This window comes from Bubalus bubalis, chromosome 21 (assembly GCF_019923935.1).
Source record: "Bubalus bubalis isolate 160015118507 breed Murrah chromosome 21, NDDB_SH_1, whole genome shotgun sequence".
Taxonomy (NCBI): domain Eukaryota; kingdom Metazoa; phylum Chordata; class Mammalia; order Artiodactyla; family Bovidae; genus Bubalus; species Bubalus bubalis.
This window is the reverse complement of record NC_059177.1, coordinates 25,081,889-25,108,907: the sequence shown is the minus strand read 5'-3', so window position 1 is coordinate 25,108,907 and position 27,019 is coordinate 25,081,889. Positions and strand designations below refer to the sequence as shown.

Below are 27,019 nucleotides of genomic sequence, written 5' to 3'. Positions count from 1 at the left end.
TCGTTTCTTTGAGGCTTCATCTTGTTTTACCAAAAAAAAAAAAAAAAAAAGTAATCAGTATAGACACAGATTTTTACAACAAGAAATATAGAGTTTATTTTTCTTTTGTGTTTTTTTTTTTAAGTGCTCTGTTAATATAAACATCTAAACATTTGGGCTACATTTTTTTGAGACAGAACATTTGTGTGTGTGGGTGCTCAGTTGCTTCAGTCCTATCCAACTCTTTAGCGACCTTATGGACTATAGCCCTCCAAGCTCCTCTGTCCGTGGAATTCTCCAGGCAAGAATACTGGAGTGGGTTGCCATTTCCTCCTTCAGGGGATCTTCCCAAACCAGTGATTGAACCCATGTCTCTTGTGTCTCCTGCATTGCAGGCAGGCAGATTCTTTACCCACTCAGCAACCTAGGAAGCTTTATATATATGTGTGTGTGTGTGTATTTATATACATATATACATATACATATATATATATATATATATAGCTTTGAGGTTTAGATATATGTGTGTTTCTGGGCATTATATTTATACAGATTTGCATTTACAAGGTGACTTACTTTTTGCTAGGTGTGTGCCTTGCACATTGGGTGCTCTATCCTTGTGATCTGTTTGTGTCATGTTAATGGCTCATGACTTAAACAGCTAGGCTATTCATGGGTATGGAAAATTGACATTTGAGAGCATTTTATTCTGCTCAGTCAGGCTTATTCTTTATAAAGAATCCAAACAGTAATAATGTTTACAAAAGACTACTGAATAGAATGCTTAATGTGTACTTATTCCATGAGTTTGTATCCTTCGGCACATTCCAGAGCAATATATCCTCTCTGCTCACTGTGAGCCATAACCCTGACAACTCCACCAACATCTCACTCCTATCTTCGTGGCAATCACTCACAAAGATTGTTTTCCTCTGCTTTTCAGAGCTTTATACTTTTGAGGCACTCAGTATATAGTGAACGATTTCAAGACATTTTAATATTCATCCATTCTACTAATGCCTCATCTACCATTTCTAAGACCCTTGTTCAGGAAAGGTAAAAGAATCAACTCATTGTTTTATCCCAATATTCCAGAGAGACAAAACTAATTTAGCATTTCTATGTATCAACTTTTAATTACATTTCTCCTATCACAGTTAGTCTGGCAATGACCATCTTCCTTATCCAATTGTCAAGAAGATGCTTCAGTTAATGGACTTTCCCACGTAGTTTGTTTCTAGAGTTTTAGAGAAGTGAATCATGAAAGACAGGTTGTTCTATTTTCCGAAGTCACTATAGAACTATAGTTGCTAGATAGTTCATTTTGGGCAAATCTTGTTGAACTTTTTCTAATTTAAAATAGTATATTCAGCCTGAGCAGAATGACAAATATGTGGTTATAGTGAAAGTATTCACACTTAGTGTAAAACACAGCATTCAGATAAAGGCAAGCCTTTGCTCATCTTCTATTGCCATTTTCTCTGGCTTTTTTTGTTTTAGACTTCAAAAATGTAACTCATATACAAAGTGTGTGTATATTTATATCATATATCACACATTTCATATGGGTAAAAGAACAGAAAATTGATAAAATATGCCTGGATGCTTGTGGCATAAAATTATATTTCAGTTCTAGCTATAAAAGTGTAATCCAATTGAAAGGTTTATCATGCATCTATGAATATTTTTTGTTGCATATGTAATGGTGTTGCATGGACAATTTAATTTCTTCCTTTAAAAGAAATCTTGGATAAATTCATTCTATAGCTTTTCATAAGATGCAACTAAAGATCAGCTCTGTAGAAGTCCACATGCATAAAATATATTGTTTCAAATAATTATTTTATTTTAATTGTATTGTTGACTTAATGTGCTGAAAATTATTGTTATAATTTTCACAGGTATGGTGTCTTTTTTTTTCTTCATGTCTGAGCTAAAGTTATGATTTTTTTTTTGTAAAAGACTGAGACAAAATATTCTATATAAATAGGGATAGAATTTAAAGTTCAACATATAATGCTAAACTCATATTGAAACTTATAGTTCTCAGAAAAACATAATCATTCTAATATCAAGATTATCATCAGAAAAAACAATATAGTGAAATAAAATTCAATGAAAGGAGGTAATGTAGCTGTGAGTCTGAAGATAAAAAGTGACAAATTATTCTATTAGAAGACAATTTCTCTTATCCAAAGAGAAATAAAAACTTAGTACTTATTATTGGTCAACTGGAAGCTTTAAATGTATGAAAAATATATAAGTAAAATTTTAAATTAAAAAAGAAGTGGGTTCCTAAAAAGCTGGTATAACCAGGCTCTTGGTCATGATTATATTTTTCCTTCAGCATTAGCTAAGTATGAAATAATTAACTAATACTGGCCCTGTCCCACAAGGGCCAGTATTCTTAATATACTGTATACAACTGGATGCCATATTTTGTAATCCTCAGTGTCATTTACTTTCTAGGCATTCTAGACTCACTCCCATATTTTCATATTATTTATTTATTTTTAAATTTGTAATAAGATCAGTACCTCTTAAAATCAAAGCCCTAACTGTGTTTCTGGGTTCAAAGAAAACAGTTGTTTGACTCACTACATTAATTTTCTGATGCTGCATTATAACACTGGTATAATATTATTATGGTACAATAATACCATAAACTTACAGGCTTAAAACAACAACATCAATTATGTTACAAATCTATGGTTCAGTAGTCTTGCTACAGCTCATCTGGGTTCTTTGCTTCCAGGACTCATTTGAAAGTGGCAAATAAGGTATCATCCATGACTGAGTTTTTATCTGAAAACCCAACTGGGAAGGAATATGCTTACAAAGCCATATGATTGTTGACAGAATTCAGTTTATTGAACATTGTTAGATTGAGAGTTTCAGCCACTCTCTGGCTATTGACCAGAGGATGCCCTCAGTTCCTTACCACATGGGCATCTCCAAACAGCCACTTCCTTTGTTTAAAATCTGCAAAATGACTACGCAATTGAGACAATTTTCTAGAAAAATTTGAGTTATAATCTTATGACCCTAATCATGGAAATGACAGTTCACTCCCTCTGCTGGTTAGAAGCAAGCCATAGGTCAAACCTACATTCAAGAGCAAGGGGAGATACAATGGTGCCTACCAGAAGACAGGGTCATTGGGGGTCATGTTTATAGAGTCTTTCCACCACACTTTTCCTATTCTGTAAATGCAAATAATTTTGCTGAAGGTATAGTAGAGAAGTGTGGTAGAAGAGATAGTGTATATCACTGAATCTAGGTCTAATCCAGAAATTTCCAGGAAGATGATGTTTATACAATAGATTAAAAACTTCTATTATTAATTATTTGCTTTGACTGTTACCAAAAAATTAATGATGTTTACTTTAGAAGAAAATGGTTTGAGATTAGTGTATATCATAAAGATGCCACACTTTAACTTAATGGTGAATATCTATCTACTAACTCTGAGTAGGGCAGTTACATATAGTTTATGTAAAAGTAATACCATATTTGAAGGACACAAAAAATTCATGTTAAAATAAAAAAACCAGAGCTCATATTTGGAACTAGTCGTAATATACCTAGTATACCATATGTAGTGATTTCACTAGAATATAATGATGCCTCTCTATATGAACATCTTAAAATAAAGTCATGGCTTTCACAGAGGTCCTAGGAAATGGTTAAACAGCTAACTGCAGACTGAATGAAACTTACATAGCCTAGGAAGTAAATATATGTGTGAACAGCAAGTCTTATGAAATTAGTATTTTTTATTAGAATATTTTCATTCCTGGTATTTTTCACTAGAAATTCAAATTAGGGAATCACATGGGAATGTAAAAATTAAAACCACTATATAAGAATTTGTTGGTTGTGTTTATAGCATTAGGAACAACTAGTACTTATTTTAGCATTACCTTAATATAACTTTGATACAGATTAGAGCAAACAGCAGCTTTACTGGAGATGGTAAAAAAAATAAAATGTATATCAATTAAAGTATCAGCATTTCATTAAGAGAAGTTAGAGAGTAACAAATCATTCTTGAAATTTATGGAATAATCTATCCTTGTTAAATCTTTATCTAATAAGGGATTTCAGATGGTTTAGTAGTTACTAGATCCAGTTGCACAGAGTTGGACATGACTGAAGCGACTTAGCAGCAGCAGCAGATCCAGTTCAGTGGGATATGGGTACAGCAAAACCCATTCTCCTTAAAATTGTCAGATTTAAGAAGCAGCTTTATGATTTTTTTTAATTTTGTATTTATTTGCTGTAGTTGTTACACTTAGGGATTCTTATATCTTCCATAATGAATATCATGTGTTTAAAAAATTTTTTATAAAGTAGGTGAAGAGAAAAAGAACAGATAACTACAGAACACTTTCTTTGATATCTAGACGAGCTCTAACTATGTAAGTGCTCTAAAAAGGAAGTTGGGAACTCCTTGGTTTTCCAATCCACATTTTGATAATCACTGCATAAGAATAAAACCACAGAAGTATGAAATTCTCAGCCTATGTTTACTAAAGTCTAGTGAAAGTGCTAATATATCCCATCCTGGCATACAGCCAGCTTCTATAAATAGAATTCATGATACAAATGAATTAGTACATGTAAAGCACTTACAACTACACAATAAATATAATCTGTTAGGAAAGCTATATATAGCATAGTAATTAAGAGCACAGCCTGAAGGCTCCATTGTTTCAAATTCTTGCTCTGCCACTATCAGCTTGAATACATTACTTAATCTATCTCACTGTTCTTAACTGTAACACCGAGATATTAATAATGATATCTCATGAAGTGTTATGACTATATAAATTAATAAAAACAGTGCCTTGCACAGATTATGAACTATGTAATGTTTTTTCTTAATCATTACTGTTTTTTGGCTCCTAGAGACAGATGTAATCTTATCAGTAAATTTTAGGGTTTGATTGCTTTCATTTAATAAATATTTATTGATTCATGCACCAAGTTCAAGGCACTGAACTAAATAATGAGAACTATAAAAGAGAATAGGATGGATTGTTTTGATGGAAATAACAATTGTTTAACACAAAAGGTAAGATTTTGCATATACGTAAGTAGTATATTGAAGAAAATGAAAGATAGTACAAGATGGTAAAATCTCAAAAAAAAAAAAGCTATTTCCATGAATTTGTAAAAAATGTCATTTTGAATTACACCCAGAGGGGTGTCAGCACTGAACCACAGTGATGGTTGATGTTACTAAAGGGTTACTTATCCTTTGAAAAGAGAGTTGTAGATCCATGTTTATATAGGAAGACATCACATACCTGGGGATATTCATGTGAATATAAACCTGATTTCCACACATGGTTTCACAAATTTCAACCACTCTCCAAAAATTACCTAGGAGAGAAAATGACCTGTTTCATGTTGATCGTTTTGGGAACTTTTCACAAAAATATCTTTAATTTAGAATGAATTTAGAATGACCAAAATATGAAGTCCTGTGGATTGATCAGCAAAATAAAATCCAAACGCAAGTCATTTAGCTACTCTGCTTTTCGCTTAGGTGTTTCTTTCTTTAACATTTCCTGCGAGTTAGGGTTCTTTCATCTTTGATTTACATCATGAAAAGCTATGCGGGCATCTCTTAACTCCTAATTTAGCTGTCTGCTTGGAAAAGACAACTTGAACGTGGCTGTGGTGAGGAGTGCCACTCAATTTAGTTGGTTGGAGACCTTTTACAGCCGGAGCCCCTTTTGCAGTGGTAAAGTGCTTGTTACTCTCAGCAGAAGTCCCTTAGTTGCACTCATTCTTTTTAATAAACAGGGGGGAAAAAGAGGTATGATAAGCTGCCCTTTTTGATATGATATCTCCCCATTCTCCCTACCCAGATACAAATATGAAAGAAATCTTGTCATCTATAAAGGTCCATTTCATGTTTCCTAAGAGGAAAAGAGAAGTTGAGGAGTGAAGCCAATTATGGGAATAGGAGGTAAAGAGATAAGGCCAGTGTGTCCTCATAAATACCCCAAAGGTGAGGGTTTTGTACCTATTTTATCCACATAGAATGATTTGTAAAAGCCTTTGTTGTTGTTTTTACAGTTCATAGGCTTCCCACTGGTCAACTCCTATGGCTGATTGCCCCCTACAGTGAAAGCCTTCCATTGGGAATGAAGAAAGCTTTAAAAAAAAAAAAAAAAAGTACCTGATGTGTAATAAAGCACTTTTTGCAAACCAACATTGGTTATATTTATACATAACACTTTTTTTTTTCTTTCCTACCTTCACCCCCACCTTGCATTCCTTTCAGCTGTATAGAAGGCAATAAGGATGAAATAATTAGAATGCATGTCTGCTGCACAGAAGTCATTCTCCATGGGCACAATTTTCATTTGATCTTTTATAGAAAGCATAATGTGTTTACATACACACCTATATGCCAGTTCTAGATACATAGAATGCTCACTCCATTTTCCATTTGGTTTTTCTATAGTCTCTGAGACCTAGATTTTTGTTAAATAAGTATTTAAAATTTTTTAAATGCTTATTTCAAAAACCCCAAAAAATAAAAATATGACAGATGACTGCACATCATAATCTGAAAAATGAATTCTCTCAATGATCAAGATAAATAATTTCCCAAAATATAGTGAAAAAATTCTCAATTTAAATATAGAAAAAGGGAACATTCAATTATCTATTAAAGAACAATGGACTTCCAAGCCTCCACTGAGAAATATGATGGGAAATTGTTGCCACTGTTTTTCTATTTAAAATCTTCAAATTCAGTTTTACTTTAATGACCTAATTCCCTGGTGCTTAGGACAAGGCTGTTTTTTGTTTGTTTGCTTGTTTGTTTTTCTGTACATGTGATTGCTGATCTGTCTAGAATAGTCTTCAGTTCAGTTCAGTAGCTAAGTCGTATCTGACTCTTTGCGACCCCATGAACCGCAGCACGTCAGGCCTCCCTGTCCATCACCAACTCCTGGAGTCCACCCAAACCTATGTCCATTGAGTTGATGATGCCATCCAACCATTTCATCCTCTGTTGTCCCCTTCTCCTCCTGCCCTCAATCTTTCCCAGGATCAGGGTCTTTTCCAGTGAGTCAGCTCTTTGCATCAGGTGGCCAAAGTATAAGTTAAATCATTTATCATATCATAGATCTGGCAGGACCATCACCTTTCACATGTAGATGTCCACAGGTGAGTAGAAAGAGGCTGAAAACACATTTGCTGAAAAAGACAAGACTCAGCACGGGATGAATGCCATAGAAACAGGTGTAGCTAGAGTTGATATATTACACCAGAATCTATTATGACCACCAATGATTTCAGAACAGCCTTAGTCCTCACCTATATGATTTTTGTCATAAGAAACAAACTGTATCTGAATCACAGTTTCCAATGAACTCTTTCCTTCTTCTCCCCTAAGATACACACACACACACAATCTTGTCTCAACATCCTTCACTAAGGTTATCACTGTCTACCTTGTTTAGTATAAATGTATGTATAAGCATCATCTAGCAGCATCATATCTGTTAACCTCTAGGTTTTTTGAGGTCAGGACTTGTCCAGTTAATTTCTGCATTCTTGGAAGCGCCTGCCACACTTATTTGTACATCCTGGCACTTAGTATTTGCTTGAGGATTGGATATATGCAGATGACACCACCCTTATGGCAGAAAGTGAAGAGGAACTAAAAAGCCTCTTGATCAAAGTGAAAGTGCAGAGTGAAAAAGTTGGCTTAAAGCTCAACATTCAGAAAATGAAGATCATGGCATCTGGTCCCATCACTTCATGGGAAATAGATGGGGAAACAGTGGAAACAGTGTCAGACTTTATTCTTTTGGGCTCCAAAATCACTGCAGATGGTGCTTGCAGCCATGAAATTAAAAGACGGTTACTCTTTGGAAGGAAAGTTATGACCAACCTAGATAGCATTTTAAAAAGCAGAGACATTACTTTGCTGATAAAGGTCCATCTAGCTAAGGCTATGGTTTTTCCTGTGGTCATGTATGGATGTGAGAGTTGGACTGTGAAGAAGGCTGAGTGCCAAAGAATTGATGCTTTTGAACTGTGGTGTTGGAGAAGACTCTTGAGAGTCCCTTGGACTGCAAGGAGATCCAACCAGTCCATTCTGAAGGAGATCAGCCCTGGGATTTCTTTGGAAGGAATGATGCTAAAGCTGAAACTCCAGGACTTTGGCCACCCCATGTGAAGAGTTGACTCATTAGAAAAGACTCTGATGCTGGGAGGGACTGGGGGCAGGAGGAGAAGGGGATGACAGAGGATGAGATGGCTGGATGGCATCACGGACTCGATGGACGTGAGTCTGAGTGAACTCTGGGAGTTGGTGATGGACAGGGAGGCCTGGCGTGCTGTGATTCATGGGGTCGCAAAGAGTCAGACACGACTGAGCGACTGAACTGAACTGAACGGGATATATGACTTCATGTTTTGAGAGCCAGGAAATTCAGATTATCTAAACCTGAAATGTTGGTACATTGCTCTCCTCTATGTTAACTCCAATCATTTAGCTGCAGGTACCTACTATTAGCAACGACTGCAATACGTCTTTTGAGTCTATGTCTGAACTCCTTGGAAAAGAATTCTGTGATTTAATGATAATGTCTGCAAGCCAACAGAAAACAAAGAAGGCCACTTTGCTCTAAATTGACCCTCAGGATATGTTCTATCCATCAATTTCCACGCACGTGCTCAGTCATATCTGTCTCTTTACAACCCCATGGACTGTATCCCACCAGGCTCCTCTGTTCATGGGAATCTCCCCTCAAGAATATTGGACAGGGTTGACATTTCCTCCTCTAGGGGATCTTCCCAACTCAGGGATTGAATCACATTTCTTTTGTCTCCTGTATTGTAGGTGGGTTGTTTACCACTACACCACCCGGGAAGCCCACCCATTACTTGACAGGTAAACAAATGAGCTTCACAGTGTTAAAACATTTTATTCCATGTCACACAATCAGTGGTAAAATTATGATACAAACTCAGACTCATCTTTATCACAGTGTCTCTTCTCGCACTATCACAGTATCTCTTCTCTTCCTTTGATACTACCTTGCTTTTCCTATCCTTGTGAAAAGTGGAAGTTGCTAAGTCGTGTCTATCTCTTTGTGACCCCATAGACTATATAGTCAGTAGAACTCTCTAAGCCAGAATACTGGAGTGGGTAGTTTTTCCCTTCTCCAGGGTATCTTCCCAACCCAGGGATAGAACCCAGGTCTCCCACATTGCAGGCAAATTCTTTAACAGCTGAGCCACAAGGGAAGCCCTATCCTTGGAGGATTGCAAACAGGCTTTAAGGAACATGCACTGGTGAGTTGTTTGACAGGTGATGAACTAGATCACAACGTGAACAAAGGCAGAGTGGCTATTTACAAAATAGAAGCATTCCACAGAAACGTTTAAACAATCTTTAGGGACTCAAGAACTTCCTGATTATAGCTCTAGTAGAGCAAAATCTAAGCTATAGGAGATAGCAGAATGGCATAAGGAATATTCCTCAGAGGGTGCTGCTTGAGGGAGATTTGACATAAACTATACGTAAGATGGGGAAAATGTGGAAACCGTGTCAGATTTCATTCTCTTTGGCTCCAAAATCAAAGGGGACAGTGACTGCAGCCACAAAATTAAAAGATGCTTGTTCCTTGGATGAAAAGCTATGACAAACCTAGGCAGTGTATTAAAAAGCAGAGACATCACTTTGCCTACAAAAGTCCATATAGTCAAAACTATGGTTTTTCCAGTAGTCACGTATAGATGTGAGAGTTGGACCATAAAGAACACTGGGCCCCCCAAAACCAATGCTTTTGAACTGTGGCACTGGAGAAGACCCTTGAGGGTCCCTTGGACTGCAAGGAGATCAAACCAGATAATCCTAAAGGAAATCAACCCTGAATAATCATTGGATGGACTGATGCTGAAACTGAAGCTCTAATATTTTGGCCACATGATGCAAAGAGCTGACGCATTAGAAAAAACCCTCATGCTGAGAAAAATTGAAGGAAAGAGGAGAAGGGGTCTACAGAGAATGAGATGATTGGATGGCATCACTCACTCCATGGACATGAGTTTGAACAAGCTCAGGGAGATAGTGAAGGACAGAGAAGCCTGACATGCTGCAGTTCATGGGGTCGCAGATAGTTGGAACTGGCTTAGTGACTGAACAACAACAACGATATATAATATATGCTCTAGACCAGCCATATGCCATCTCCAGCCATATGTTGCCAGTTACCTTTTGCACTAGATTCACTACCTAGGGACTCCCTTTTCCTGCCCAACCACTCAGACTCTAGGGTCAGTCTGCCCAATGCAACTCATGACACGGTGGTAGGAACACATTATACAAGTCCAAAAGTCATTACCCATCACTTTTCTTATCTTCCTTTTATTATTTTTAAAAATATGTATTACCTTCACTTCATCATTTTCAACCATTTCAGGACATGGTTTTTGATATTATACATTCTCAGTGTGAGGAAAGGAAGTTAACACTAAATCATGATTTTTTGGAAAATCACTGTCTTTCAGAATTCATATTTTAATCACAATCACAGATAAACAGAGCACCACTTTGAATTCCAGTTTATTAGAGTTTTCTGTAGTAGTATAAAGTCTGTGTCCCAAATAATTCTTCAATCTACCACCTCTCTTTGATATTTTCAGATCAGGCCTCCTCTACCTTTTTTCAGAAGTCTTATTTCCATAATGGGCAAACTCATCACTCCTTATAGAATAACATGCAAATTCCTCTCATGACCAAAAGACTTTTTCTGATTCTTTCTTTTAAGATACTACAAATTCTCACTTTGCCGAAGTGTTTATACTTCACAAAGACACCATGTTTTTTACTTTTCTACACCTGCTTTAGTTGCTAGTGCCTCTTCCTAAAATATTCATATTTACCTTGTCCTCCTGGAAAACTACTACTGTCTTTCAAAACCTTACATAAATATCTTGGTCCAGGAATCTTTGCTTTGTCCACCAGGCTGGTTTTAGGAAACTGGATCATAAAATACAGCATTTGCAATGGTGTAGTCAAATGTTCCTTGTTTGTTGCACACTAGTTTCAGAATATGCTCTACTCTTCCAGAGGTAGAAAGATTTGGCTTAAATCCAAAAGCATTCCTTTTTGTCACCAACTCACACAGGTTGTTGGGTTTCATGAGAAACACTAACAACATGACAGCAATGACGTATGTACATGTGCATATATACATATATATATGCAAATAAACACATGCACACACCAAAAACACAACAACTGTAAAAGAAGCTTCAAAGATTCCCTCAAATAATATTTATTTTTCTTTCTCTACCCTCATTTAGATAGCTTAGAACCACTGTCTCTTCAGTGTGTTCATTATTGCTTCTTTTGCTTACCTTATGCAGAATGCAATTAAACTAGCCTAGGTATGCAAACAGCTCAAAAATTGTGTCTCCTTAATGGGTCAAGTGCATAAATATCTAGGGTCGAGATCACAGAAAGCTGCTCCTCTCCTTTTTTCTGCAGCCTTGTATTTTTTATACACGTTGTTGTTTAGTCACTAAGTCGTGTTCGACTCTTTATGACCCCCATGAGCTGCAGCACACCAGGCTTTCTTGTCCTTCACTGTCTTCCTGAGTTTGCACAAACTTATGATGTCCACTGAGTTGGTGATACCATCCAATTATCTCATCCTCTGTTGCCCTCTTCTCCTCTTGCTCTCAATCTTTCCCAGAATCGAGGTAATTTCCAACGAGTCGACTCTTCACATCTGATGGCCAAAGTATTGGAGCTTCAGCATCAGCCCTTCCAATGAATATTCAGGGTTGATTTCCTTTAGAATTGACTGGTTTGATCTTCTTGCTGTCCAAGAGACTCTCAAGAGTCTCCAGCACCACAGTTCAAAAGCATCAATTCTTCAGCACTCAGCCTTCTTTATGGTCCAACTCTCACATCCATACATGACTACTGGAAAAGCCATAACTTTGACTTTATTCGGACCTTTGTCAGCAAAGGGATGTCTCTGCTTTTTAATATACTATCTAGGTTGGTCATAGTTTTTCTTCCAAGGAGCAAGTGTCTCTTAATTTTGTGGCTCCAGTTACCATCTGCAATGATTTTGGAGCCTAAGAAAATAAAATTAGTCACTGTTTCCGTGCTTTCCCATCTATTTGACATGAAGTGATATGCACATTAATTTCCCTGAAGTTGCTGTATTGACTTAATGGAATACCATTGCCACCTGCTGGCCATATTGAGCCATTAAAATGTTGCCATTTAACCAAATTAAAAAGATTATTCAGGTTTGGCTATGTTGTTGTTACAACTAATTTTTATATATTAGAAGTAGAGTGGTCAATGTGACTCATGTTTCCATTTAATTACTCATCATGCATAATTAAACTAGCCTAACTTAATCAAAACAATGACTGAATGGAAGTAACAAGCCTTGGTTGTCAAGAATGCCGACTTTGACATCAGAAATAGAGCCTCAAGATTTAACTTTACAATTTTTAGCCTTGGAACCTTGGGTAGGTCACATAACCTATCAAGATTTATGTTTCTCGACAAGGTAAAAATAGATTTTTAGCAGTGGGTTCTTCATAGGGTTGGTATAACCAATCAATGAAATAACAAATTTGAAATGGCAATATATCTGGTACATGGTAAACAATCCATGCATGTTCTTGGATACTTTTTCCTTTAGTGCTGCTCTTCTTCCAGTTGCAATATTTGTAAAGTCAGTTTTATCTCTTGACATTCATTTTCTCCTGAATTTTTCAATTAATAAATACGTGATTTTCCAACAGAGTTTCATTTGTTATATAAAGTACAATAAGGTTAATGCTCTATTTGTTCAACCTTAGTTATATATGAATCAGTCAACCCTGCAAACCCCCAGGTTTAAATCCTTATTTGCATTTCTCACAGCACTCATTTTAAAGATTAAAGTATATTTAATGTTCAATAAAATACAATGATCTAGTACTCAGTAATGAGTTTTAATATTTGTAGTCACCATAAAAACCGCAACTCAAAACAATATATAAAACATTTCCATTATCCCAAGTATTTTCTCATGTCTTTTTTAAATTAAAAAAAGAAGAAGAAAATGGATTGTCTCAAAACATCTGTGTTACCCTTATACAGGCTCTATGGTAATCTTCTCTGTATCAGGACAACTTTACTTCATTTGCCGAAGTGAGTATGACCCATTGCATTTCTGATTTCCTCCCTTATTCTCTCAGATCCAGGGGAAATTATAAAAAGGAGAAAGAACAATTAACCCAGAAATGCTCTTGAGTCAATTTAAGATCAACAAACTCTCAGTGAATATAGAGCCTCCAGGCCACTTCAAGATTTAAATCTCCATAAGATGTCTTTATAACATTACCAACATTTTAGAGGGATAGGATATGCAATCTTTTAGAAAAATGACGGTCCCCAAACACCATGGCTGCACTAGTTTATATTCCCACCAATAGTGGAGGAGAGTTCTTTTTCCTCCACACACTCTCCAGCATTTACAGTTTGTAGATTTTTTAATGCTGGCCATTCTGACCAGTGTGAGGTGGTATCTCATTGTAATTTTATTTTGCATTTATCTAATAAATAGCAATGTTGATCATCTTTCATGTGCCTGTTAACCATCTGTATGTCTTCTTTGGAGAAATGTCTGTTTAGGTCTTCTGCCTATGTTCAGGTTTTTTTTTTTTTTTTTAAATGCATTATGTGATGAGCTATTTGCCCTTTTAAAAATTAAGCCCTTCTTAGTAACATCATTTGGTAATATGTTCTCCCAATTCATAGGTTGTCTTTTGCTTTGTTTACCATTTTCTTTGCTGTTCAAAAGTTTTAAAGTTTGACTTAGTCCCTGTTGTTTATTTTGCTTGTATTTCTTTTGCCTTGGGAAACAGATCTAAGAAACTATTGTAATCATTTATTTCAGAGAATATTTTGCTCATGTTCTATTCTCAGCTATGTGATCTTATACCACATGAGTTTGCTTTGAGAAATAAATAACATGTTTGCAAAGTTCCCTGGTGGCTCAAATGGTAAAGTGTCTGCCTACAATGCAGGGGACCTGGGTTCAATGCCTGGGTCTTGAACCAGGCAAAGGTCTTCCTGACCTCCTGGACAAGGAAATGGCAACCCACTCCAGTATTCTTGCCTGGAAAAATCCCATGGACGGAGCAACCTGGTAGGCTACAGTCCATGGGGTAGCAAAGAGTCAGATATGATTGATAGACTTCACTTTCTCTCTTTCTTTCTTTGCAAAGTTCAGGAGTTGCCAAGATCACCCTCACTTCTGATACTAACTGCAAATTCAGACTGTCCCAATATAAACCTCAGCAGAATTCCTTGGCAGTCTAGTGGTTAGGAATCTAACAAAGTTTTGCCAAGAGAAGGCATTGTTCTTAGCAAACACCCTCTTCCAACAACACAAGAGACAACTCTACACATGGACATCACCAGATGTTCAATATTGAAATAAGATTAATTATATTCTTTGCAGCCAAAGATGGAGAAGCTCTATGAATCAAGACCGGGAGCTGACTGTGGCTCAGATCACAAATGCCTTATTGCAAAATTCAGACTTAAATTGAAGAAAGTAGGGAAAACCACTACGCCATTTAAGTATGACCTATATCAAATCCCTTATGAATATACAGAGAAGGGAATGGCAAACCACTTCAGTATTCTTGCCTTGAGAACACCATGAACAGTATGAAAAGACAAAAAGATAGGACACTGAAAGATGAAGTCCTCAGGTTGATAGGTGGCCAATATGCTACTGGAGATCAGTGGAGAAATAGCTTCAGAAAGAATGAAGAGATGAAGCCAAAGCAAAAACAACACCCAGTTGTGGATGTGACTAGTGATGGAAGTAAAGTCTGATGCTGTAAAGAACAATACTGCATAGGAACCTGGAATGTTAGGTCCATGAATCAAGGCATTGGGAAGTGGTCAAACAGGAGATGACAAGAGTGAAATCAGAATTTTAGGAATCAAAGAACTAAAACGAACTGGAATGGGTGACTTTAACTCAGATGACCATTTATCTACTACTGTGGGCAAGAATACCATAGAAGAAATGGAGTAGCCATCATAGTCAACAAAAGAGTCCGAAATGCAGTACTTGGATGCAACCTCAAAAATGACAGAATGATCTTTCTTCATTTCCAAGGCAAACCATTCACTATCACAGAAATCCAAGTCTATACCCTGACCAGTAATGCTGAAGAGCTGAAGTTGAACACTTCTATGAAGACTACAAGACCTTCTAGAACTAACACCCCCAAAAGATGTCCTTTTCATTATAGGGGGCTGAAATGCAAAAGTAGGAAGTCAAGAGATATTTGGAGTAACAGGCAAATTTGGCCTTAGAGTACAAAATGAAGCAGGTCAAAGGCTAACAGAGTTTTGCCAAGAGAACGCACTGATCATAGCATACATCCTCTTCCAACAACACAAGAGAAGACTCTACACATGGATATCACCAGATGATCAATACCAAAATCAGATTGATTATATTCTTTGCAGCCAAAGATGGAGAAGCTCTAAACAGTCAGCAAAAACAAGAGTGGGAAATGACTAAGGCTTAGATCATGAACTCCTTATTGCCAAATTCAGACTTAAATTGAAGAAAGTAGGGAAAACCACTGGAAACCCACTCCAGTACTCTTGCATGGAAAATCCCATGGACAGAGGAGCTTGATAGGCTGCAGTCCATGGGGTCACTAAGATTCAGACACGACTGAGCAACATCACTTTCACTTTTCACTTTCATACATTGGAGAAGGAAATGGCAACCCACTCCAGTGTTCTTCCCTGGAGAATCCCAGGGACAGGGAAGCCTGGTGGGCTGCCATCTATGGGGTCTCACAGAGTTGGACACAACTGAAGTGACTTAGCAGCAGCAGCAGGGAAAACGACCAGACCATTCAAGTATGACCTAAATCAAACCCCTTATGATTATACAATGAAAGTGACAAATAGATTCAAGAGATTAGATCTGATAGAGTGCCTGAAGAACTATGGATGGAGGTTCGTGACATTGTACAGGAGGCAAGGATCAAGACCATTCCCAAGAAAACGAAATGCAAAAAGGCAAAATGGCTGTCTGAGGAGGCCTTACAAATAGCTGAGAAAAGAAAAGACATGAAAGGCAAAGGAGAAAAGGAAAGATACACCCATTTGAATGTAGAGTTCTAAAGAATAGCAAGGAGAGATAAGAAAGCCTTCCTCAGTGATCAGTGCAAAGAAATAGAGGAAAACAATAGAATGGGAAAGACTAGAGATCTCTTCAAGAAAATTAGAGATACCAAGGGAATATTTCATGAAAAGATAGGCACAATAAAGGACAGAGATCATATGGAACTAACAGAAGCAGAAGATATTAAGATGAGGTGGCAAGAATACACAGAAGAACTATACAAAAAAGATCTTCATGACCCAGATAACCACGATGGTGTGATCACTGACCTAGAGCCAGACATCCTGGAATGTGAAGTCAAGTGGGACTTAGGAACCATCACTACAAACAAAGCTAGTGGAGGTGATGGAATTCCAGTTGAGCTATTTCAAATCCTAAAAGATGATGCTGTGAAAGTGCTGCACTCAATATGCCAACAAATTTGGAAAAACTCCGCAGTGGCCACAGGACTGGAAAAGGTCAGTATTCATTCCAGTCCCAAAGAATGGCAATGCCAAAGAATGTTCAACTTACCTTACAATTGCACTTATTTCATATGCTAGCAAGGTTATGCTCAAAATCCTTCAAGCTAGACTTTAGCAGTATGTGAATGAAGAAATTCCAGGTGTACAAGCTGGATTTAGAAAAAACAGAGGAACCAGAGATCAAATTGCTAACATCCATTGGATCATAGAAAATGCAAGAGAATTCCAGAAAAATAGCTACTTCTGCTTCATTGGCTTTGACTGTGTGGATCACAACAAACTGGGAAATTGTTAAAGAGATGAGAATACCAGACCACCTTACTTGCCTCCTAAGATATCTGTATGCAAGTTGAGAAGCAACAGTTAGAACTGGATGTGGACCGATGCAGTGGTTTAAAATTGGGAAAGGAGTACATCAAGACTGTATATTGTTACCCTGCTTATTTAACTTACATGTAGACTACATCATAAGAAATGCCAGGCTGGATGAACCGCAAGCTGGAATCAAGATTGCTGGGAGACATATCAATAACCTCAGATATGCAGATGATACAACCCTATGGCCGAAAGCAAAGTGAAACTAAAGAGCCTCTTGATGAAGGTGAAAGAGGAGAGTGAAAAAGCTGGCTTAAAACTCAATGTTCAAACAGCAAAGATGATCCAGTTCCATCATTTCATGGCAAATAAATGGGGAAACACCCTGGAGAAGGAAATGGCAACCCACTCCAGTATTCTTGCCTGGAAATTCCATGGACAGAGGAACGTGGCGGGCTACAGTCCATGGGGTGGCAAAGAGACAGCCACGATTGAGCACATCAGCACAAATGGGGAAACAATGGAAACAGGGACAGGCTTTATTTTCTTGGGCTCCAAAATCACTGTGGATGGTGACTGCATCCATGAAATTAAATGACTTGCTCCTCGGAAGAAAAGCTGTGACAAATATAGACTGTGTATTAAAAGCTGAGACATCACTTTGCTGACAATACTTTGGCCACCTGATGCAAAGAGCTGACTCTTTGGAAAAGACCCTAACGCTGGGAAAGTTTGAGGGCAAGAGAAGGGGATGACATAGGATGAGATGGTTGAATAGCATCACAGACTCAATGAATATAAATTTGAGCAAACTATGGGGATAGTGAAGGACAGGGGAGCCTTGTTTGCTGCAGTCCATGAGGGTCACAAAGAGTCGGACATGGCTTAGCGACTAAACAACAACGGCAACACAACACTGGATGGTGTATCCATTAAATGCACATAACCATTAATATTTTATTCCTTTAGTGGACATACTAGAATCTCTCCTGCCTAAAGAGTAGTCTAAAAACACTTTCAGACTGGAGGGGCACTCTGAGCATGTGCAGTGAGGCTAGGTGGCTGCTGGAGGCTGGGCCCCTGTGCTGATGCCAACCGCCCACTAGGCCTCCTCCTAGCATGGTCGGCCCAGGGTAGTAGAGAAAGAGCCGTAGCTTCTCCCTGCTGCGTGAGGAGCCGGCACTTCGGCACGCCCACCCCTACCCCCACCGCTATGCCCCCCACAACCCCCACTCATGTCCCCCGACACCCCCCTCCCCCACATCCCTACCACCCACGCCACCTCTGGGCTTCTGAGGCACCCTCCAGGCCCACGATGATGGCGGAGAGGGTGAAAAAAAAAACAACAAAACTTCCAAATTCTTATTTTTTTTGTTTTTCTTTTCTCGGTGTTGTATGTTGTTAAGAGGATTTTTAGTTATTCATAGTAACACTTACCAGATTAAAACTCATAGCTTTGGTTAGACCCAACCTACTTTCCTCTTGTTGCTTTATCCCTTGAGTAACCTGGATATTCCCCGATCTTTTCAGGTACATATTTATAGACAACTCCTGGAGCTATATTGTAAGCTGGTTGATCTCAGTCACTGTATATTGGATTTTACTAATCTCATCTTTAGTGTAATCATATTTCCATGTTGCTTGCAGATTTATCACTTTAAGTTCCTATATTCCACCCAAGAACCTATGCCCACTATTTTAACAGCCAAAGTTGTTTGTTTGTTTGTTTTTCATGAGTAGCACTAAAAGCTCACACAAGACTCAGCAGCAAGTATTTCCTTTTTCCTCCCAGCTTGAAAAAGTCCTTTCTTTGTCATAAAACAAAAATACAGAATGAAAGGTTAAGTTCATTCTTATTGCCCGTTCTCATTATTGTTGATGAAAAACTCCAAATTAATGTGCCTGTGCTTATGGAATTATCTCCTTCAATGAGAAAGAATTCTATTTAGAAATAGGGATTGCTTAACAGCATTTGGCATTTGCTTAGCCTGAACAATCATCTAGAGAACATGAATCTTCTTTCTTTGTTTAGTGTAGTGATCACCACAGGAATTTGGTGCTGAAAATCCTTAGTATAGTGGTTGGTGTAGAGGCTTTTATTAGAAATCAGGGCACTGCAATTAAGTACCTGAGTTTACCCTGGAAGTAGACCACTTCTGACTCCAGGCAAATAGTAATATTGCTTTCTTCTTTTCAAAGAAGAAAAGGTTTTGTTTATTTGTTTTGTTTTCTGCTGTATGCTATGCTTCCAAAAGTGACTGGCCAGAGGAAGCACACAATAAATATTTGTTGTTGAATAAGCAAAGGTATTGTTGCAGGAAGGGGGACCCCTTCCAGGGCCTGAAAATGGGCTCTTGTCTAACACTCGGAAATGAATTGTCCGAGGAGACACATGTGCTGACAAAGCAAGAGATTCTATTGGGAAGGGGAGCCCGAGTGGAGAGCAGTAGGGTATGGGAACTCAGAAGAACTGCTCTGCCACATGGCTTGAAGTCTTGGGTTTTATGGTGATGGGATTAGTTTCCAGATTGTCTTTAACCAATCATTCTGACTCAGAGTCCTTCCTGGTGAACAACTAAGTGAGGTCGCTCAGTGATGTACGACTCTTTGCGACCCCATGGACTGTAGCCTAACCAGGTTCCTCCATCCATGGGATTTTCTAGGTAAGAATACTGGAGTGGGTTGCCATTTCCTTCTCCAGGAGATCTTCCCGACCCAGGGATTGAACCCAGGTCTCCCGCATTGTAGGCAGACACTTTACCATCTGAGCCACCAGGGAAGATCCCCCTGGTGAACAAGTCCATGCCTTATTCAGCCAAGATGGATGTATCGAGAAAGATTCTGAGAGGTGGTTGAACACGTGGTGTCACTTTTTGACCTTTCCTGAACTCAACCTGTTGATGGTGGCTTATTAGTTCCATGGTGTTCCTTATCAGGACTTTTGTAAAACAACTCATGCAAATGGTTACTATGGTGCCTGGCCAGGGTGGGCGGTTTCAGTCAGTGTGCTTCCCCTAACAGTATGATGAGGATAAACTCTCATCATGTATGCAAAGGCCTTGGGCTTCCCTGGTGGCTCAGTGGTAAAGAATTTGCCTGCCTACACAGGACACATAGGTTCAATTCCTGGATTGCAAAGATCTCCTGGAGAAGGAAATGGCAATCCACTCCAGTATTCTTACATAGGAAATCCCACAGACAGAGGAGATTGGCAGGCTACAGTCCTTGGGTGGCGAAAGAGTCAGACATGATTTAGTAACTAAACAGCAACACCATGCAAAGCCCTTAGTCCAGGACCAAGCTCTCAGTACACATTCATTTAAAAAACATACAGTTAAAACAAAAACAGGTTAAATCCTTTATAACTTAATAAAGGGTTCAGCAATGGGTTTACAGGAAATCGATTAATTATATTATTCAATTCCTATTTGTGTTGTCCATTTACTTATTTATTCACCAAACAAGTAACTAGCAATAATCATATGTGTTGCTGGAAGTTCTGAGGATTCAAAAGTAAATAAAAATAACCAAAATGAAGGACATACATGAAACATTCTGTCCAACCCAGGACAGTTTCTATACGTCTATCAATAACCTATCCCTGACGGCGAAGAAACCCATAGGACAGTGATGAGAAAACAAGAGTATTCAAATTATAAATGTTATTATTAATTTTGTTGGCATTTCTGTATCTGTCAGATTCTCTCAAACTCTTGAGATACAAGAGCATTTTCTCTGAGACAAGAGTTTATTCAGACAATCCCCTCTTTACTGCCAATGTTTGCCTGAGAGAATCTCTCAACTAGTTCTTTCAGGTTACAGACACAATTGGCTGTTCTTGATATACATCTAAGCATCATCTCTGGACCAGCCGAAAGGCAAGGATTCTGTTTCTGATTACTTTGTGGCTGCTCACTGAGGATACTGAAGCAGCTCCTGGTTAATTAGACCATTTTATCTCTAACCTCATCTCTTTTCTGGATGTAATAGTAATAGAGGCACCAGCAATTCCAGGCACAGCCCTGAAACCTTGCTAATCAGCGTCTGTGATTTGCAAGGGGTACTGTTATTTGAATTGTTAAAGCCAAATTGTTGCAAAAGGTTATGCCTAAGTGGACATTTTTATCTCCAAATCAATCACATGTATTTAATGAAACTTAAAAGGAGCTTATAAAGTTAAATAAGTAAATAAATAAAAAACAGGATCGACAGCACTTAGTGATGCAAGTCCAATGTATACTGTACTTCCTTCAGCACATACATACCACATAATGACATGGAGAAATATGTGCTTATATGGAAAGGAAGAACACAAAGTGACAAAGATTGTGTGCTCCTTATTTTATCAACTGTGTGATCATAGGCAAGTCACAGTTCCCTGAACATCATCCTTCTTATCTGTCAAGTGGACATAATATCAATATCTACAGGGTTGTTATCAGGATTAAAATGCTTTAAAAATATTTCATACAGTGCCTACTCTGCAGTGCATGCTGATTATATGTTTGTTATTGTTTAGTCGCTAAGTTTTGTCTGACTCTTTGTGACTTCTTGGACTGTAGCCTACCAGGCTCCTCTGTCCATCCAATTTCCCAGGCAAGAATATTGGGGTGGGTTGCCAATTCCTTTTCCAGGTGATCTTCCTGACCCAGGGATCGAATCCACATCTCCTGCATTGGCAGGCGGATTCTTTACCCATTGTCCACCAGGGAAGCCCTGCTGATTATATATTAGCTATCATTATTCTAGCAAATCATCCCGTCCTGCCTACTCATGCAAAGAAACAATTAACTCATATTGAAAAGCAATTATTTCACTTCTACAGGGATTGCAGAAAATCAGAGAAAAGGTGAAAACGGGCAAATTTTGCTATTTCTACTAGGCTTCTTGAGATGCATAGTCTATATATACTAAAATTTATACCAGAATACAGGGGAAACTGAAAGGAAGAAAAAGGAAGGAGCTTTTTTCTATGAAGTATTTGAGGCTTGTCTTCCCCAACATTTCCCAAAAAAACTGTCTATGAAAAAATTCTTATTTCATGAGATGCTCTTAAAAAAATTGCCTTCAACTAAGCTTGGAAAACATTGAGTATTAGATTGCCTCTTGCCTCTTAAGGAGCTATTCTTATTTTAGTGAAGAAGTGTCTGAGAAATTTGGAACAGCTCTAATAAAAGAAACATTGCAAAAATATGCTGAGCAAAGTGTTGTGGGTTGAACAGTGTCGTTCACAACGTTTATGTCCACCTACTAACTGAGAATGGGATTATATTTGGCAATACGATCTTTGAAAATGTAATTAAGGATATTGAGATAAACTCATAACAGATTTTGATTGGGCTCTAAATCCAAAGACTGAAGTCCTCTTAGAAGATGGTGAGGTGAAGATGGACACAGAAACTGAAGTGATGCCAAGGAACACCAAGGATGGCTAACAAACACTTGAAGCTAAGATGAAGCCATAGGATCATTCTGGAAACCTCAGACTCCCCAGAATGAATGAATCCTAATGACACCTTCATTTTAGAAGTTAAGGTTTTTGAACTGTGAGAGAATAAATGTGTTGGTTTCAACCTCTCAGTTATTGGCAATTTGTTATGAAGGCCCTATGAAACATGTAGATGGTATTCCAAAATGGCCATTTATAAAATGTGGAAAATGCTATTAAATATAGTTCAAAAAAAATTCTTATCTCGTCTTCTCATTTGTTTTGGTTCTATTGTTTAGTGGTGAGGAGGTGATAAATTGTACAAATGGAGTAGAGAAAAACATTGTTAAGCATTATGTGCACATTCAGTCAGTCATGTCTGACTCTTTGTAACCCCATGAACTGTTACCTGCCAGTCTCCTTTTTCCATGGGATTTCCTAGGCAAGAATACTGGAATGGGTTGCCATTTCCTACTCCAGGGGATCTTCTAAACCCAGGGATGGAACCCATGTCTCCTGCATCTCCTGCACTGGTAGGTGGATTCTTTACCACTGAGTCACCAGAGAGGCCCCAAGCATTGTGATTAAGAGCTAAATTATGACTCAAAAGTGAGTTCTCTAGTGTGGTTGAGGAACTGAATGTTTAATTGTAGTGAATTTAAATAGCCACATTTGGTTAGTGCATACGATATTGAACAGAGGACATCGAGAAGATTGTGGTGTATCTTTGCTTACCAAATTTTCAAAATCCAGATTCTGAGCATGTGGTCAGATGACGGGAAAATAAATAATTGTCAAATTAAAAAAAAAAAGTGAGTTCTCCATTAGTTTTTGGTTGTCATTTGTGCTCTTGTCAACAAAAGTCCTTCACATTTGTAAATTATTAATGTTTGTGAAAAGTTTACAAAACAGTCAGTTTCTCCCATGCTACCTCTAGAAGAAACCAATAAATGATAAAATAGGTAATAACCATTATGCAATAGCAACAATAGCAATGTTTGTTAAAAGTCAGTTAGTCTCTCTGCTTAGCTTTAGAATCAGCATAGAAAGTTAAGATTTCTATGTTTTATGGATAAAGATCTAGAATAGGATTTTGTTTTCATTTCTTTGCCTAGAAAAAAATAAAACACATATTTTTAATCCAGCCCTTTGTGGAAGAGCATTCTGTCATTACTATGTGAACTGAGTCTAACAGTATATGTGATGCTGTTTGGTCACTGGTCAGACAAAATACCACAAAAGCAGCAAAAGAAACAGCTAAAATCATGGCATCAGAAGTCAGACATGTGGACTGTTTGAGGTCTGAAAGGCAAATAAGGGACAATTTGCCCTAAGTCTAGTTCCTTCTTGTAATTGAAAAAAAATACCTTGCCTACCATATCAGTAAGCAAAGGATGCCGTAGCCATCAAGCCACCACAGGCACCCCCATGGTGAGCCCTGAGGGAACACTTGTTGGAGACAACTGGCTGCCCTTTTCCAAGCCCTCAGTCACTGCAGCTGCCCACAACGGTGTACACTGAGGGGACTCAGGGTGGGAAAGAACAGGACGCTAGCCCTAGATAGTCAGGGTGCATATCAAAGGAGTGATTTCAGTGAGCCCAGACTCCTGCATGTCCCCATACAGGAAAAACAGTGCTAAATTCATTAACTTGAGATTTCTGGTTTTCTTTAATTAACAGTAATCTGTTGATGCTTCGACCACCTGGTCTTTGTTGCAAAAACCCCTGTATATCCTGGCTCTTCCCTTACTTTTTCAGAGTAGGCCTCAGACAATCTGCCAAATAAAACATAACTCAACTTGTAGGTTGTGCATTTTTTTCCTGTTGACATTTTTATCAGGAGAGCACTTCAAATCTGGACTCTCTGTTAAGCTTCTTAAATACAAGCATGGCAGCTACTGCTTCCTGGCACATTTTCATGGAGAATTTGGACATGTTTTTCAAACTGAAAATGCAATCACAAACTTAAATTATGTTTATGGCTCCCCAAAGCCTCCTTTAAGGTGGCTAAAGGGGCCCTCTTGATGTCACTTTGGATATCTATTTCTCTCATCTCATTTCTTGTCAACTCTTTCCTTAACAAGAATTATGTGAGTTCTCAAATTCTTGATTTCTCACAACTCAGGTCATTTGCATTCACTTACTCTTTCTTCTTTTTAAATAATCTCCCCATCCCTAACTCTTATACTCCTCATGCCTTCTGATGTTAGACTGAGTGTCAAAATTCTACCCTGTGTAAAATGGAGGAGAATTTGCATTTTCTTCACAGAGTGTGTTAAAAAGTAAATAAGATAATAAATGCCAAAGTTAATACATGTAACAGTAAATAAATTTTCAAAAATATCGTCATCATCCTTCAAATCCTACTTGGGATAAAATTTGTACTGGAAAGCATTCTCTGACTTTATAAGACTAAATTAGATGAAAACTAACAATAATTATAAGAACAATTCCAACATTAATTCTCTTATATTCATTAATTCAAATTCTAGAAAATTAGGCTAATAATCATAATATGAATAATCATAAATATAGGAAAGGCATTTCTTATTTCAGTTTTTATAGTAGAAGTCCAAAATATAGAACAATGTATTTTCAATTAGATATACCAGTCATATGATAGATTATTATGAAACTTTCAACAAGTATATTTCTATTAAAAAATTAAATTTGTAAGTGCTAACTAACAGCAGGGGAAATGCTTGTGTCATATTTTTAACTGAATAATAGCAGATATTAAAAATTAACAGCATAGTATAGCAAAACATCCTGGAATTATAGGTACCACTATCCTAATAATAGTTTCCAAAAGCATAATTGGGTATTTATTCTTTTCATATTTGAGTCTTGCAAACATTCTAAAATGAGCATGCGTGTTCAGTCAGTTGTGTCCGATTCTTTCAGCCCGATGGACTCTAGCCCACCACGTTTCTCTGTCCACGAGAATTCCCAGGCAAGAATACTGGTGCTTAGTCCCTTAGTCATGTCTGACTCTTGGAGACCCCGTGGGCTGTAGCCTTCCAGGCTCCTCTGTCTATGGGATTCTCCAGGCAAGAATACTGGAGTGGATTACCATGCCCTCCTCCAGACGATCTTCCCAACCCAGGGATAAACCTTCCCAACCCAGGTCTCCCTCATTTACCATCTGAATACTGGAGCGGGTTGCTATTCCCTCTGCCAGGGGATCTTCTTGACCCAGGGATCAACCCATGTCTCTTATGTCTCCTGCGTTGGCAGGCAGACTTTTACCAGTGAGTCACCCGGGAAGCCCCATTATAATGATCATCTATTATTTACATAATGGCATAAAATTAAAACTTTAAACAATGCAGGTTGAGTAAATCAAATCAAATTTTTTCCTACATATCCGTACCAGTCCCTGTCAATGAAATATCTGATGTATTTCTCTTGGCTAACGTTTCATCTATGCTGAAGAACATGGAAACAAGTTGGTAAATAACATAAAGAAAGGGGAAAACATGAATATAAAAGAGGAGAAGAAAATGCCTGATACATTCTCATCATTGTGAAAGGTTTACAAAGTCAATATAGCATCACAGGATAAACTGCTTATGTTCAAACACTGGAGGGGAAAAAAAAAAAAAAAAAAAAGAGGTAAAATTCAGAACTTCAGTACTGGTTGCACCTTGAAAGAATAAACAGAAAATTTCAAATGTTTCTCTCACATGGGGAATCAGCCAGTTTCCCTACTCATAAATGAAAAAAAAAATCTTTTGTTGATTATGAGTTTGAAAAAATAAATTGAACTCATGTTTGTCATTTCTATAAACTATCCCTGTCATTTAATCTTTATATTGGGAGGAAGACAATATAGCTTAATGGATCAGGGGATGCTATTTCATTTTCTTATTTCATATTCAAGTTTGCTCTAGTGTAATTATGGTGTTTATGAAGCTTAAACCGATGTAGCAAGAGAAAAATAAAGAGAATAAATATTCATCTGCTCTAAGGGGCACTTCATGATAAGAAAGATCACTTTGGAAAGTATAGGAAATGCATGAGAGGTTTTTATCAACCAATAATTTTAAATTTATAAGAAACAGTCATTGTGATAAACTGGAAAAAAATATAGATCTATTTCTAAGTAAATTTTCAACCAAAATGAGGAAAGCTTAGCAAAAATGTTTCAGTTACAGGGAGAGAGAAGCAAAATGAAAACACAAATACCTCACCCCAATCTGTGAAAAAAGAACAGAAAAAGAATCAGGAAATTATAAATGAACAGATTTGCCCTTGGCTGTAGGCAAGATCTCTAAGACACTAATAAGGAATGAGGTTACCAAACATCCAGAGAGAGATGAGCTGATAAAACTTAATCAGGCTAGTTTCACAAAGGGCAAATCTTTTCTGACAAATTTGGTGGCATTTTTGCATGGCACAGAGGGCAGAAAAAGTACGTGACTAGAATTAGAGAGAGAATTTGAAGTGAAACAGCAGAAAGGCATAGATGACACATATGGGAATGAAGTACTGTTTTAACTTTCCAAAGGAGGCCACTTGGGTGACCCTTAACCCCAAACCCACTGATTTCATTAAGATATTCATGCTGGTTATAAGTACAAGCAGGACTGATAGATTGGCATGCTTTGTTG

The 27,019-nt window shown here is 37.7% G+C and overlaps 1 protein-coding gene and 1 non-coding gene across 2 annotated transcripts in view; one reads left to right on the top strand and one right to left on the bottom strand.

Annotated features, from left to right (window-relative positions):
• Positions 1-27,019, top strand: part of CNTN6 (contactin 6) — a 262,943-nt gene that overhangs the window by 26,971 nt on the left and 208,953 nt on the right. The gene's annotated exons all lie outside the window — the stretch shown is intronic.
• LOC112581311 lies at positions 13,089-13,191 on the bottom strand. The gene has a single exon (XR_003105844.1). It is a non-coding gene; the product is annotated as a U6 spliceosomal RNA (small nuclear RNA).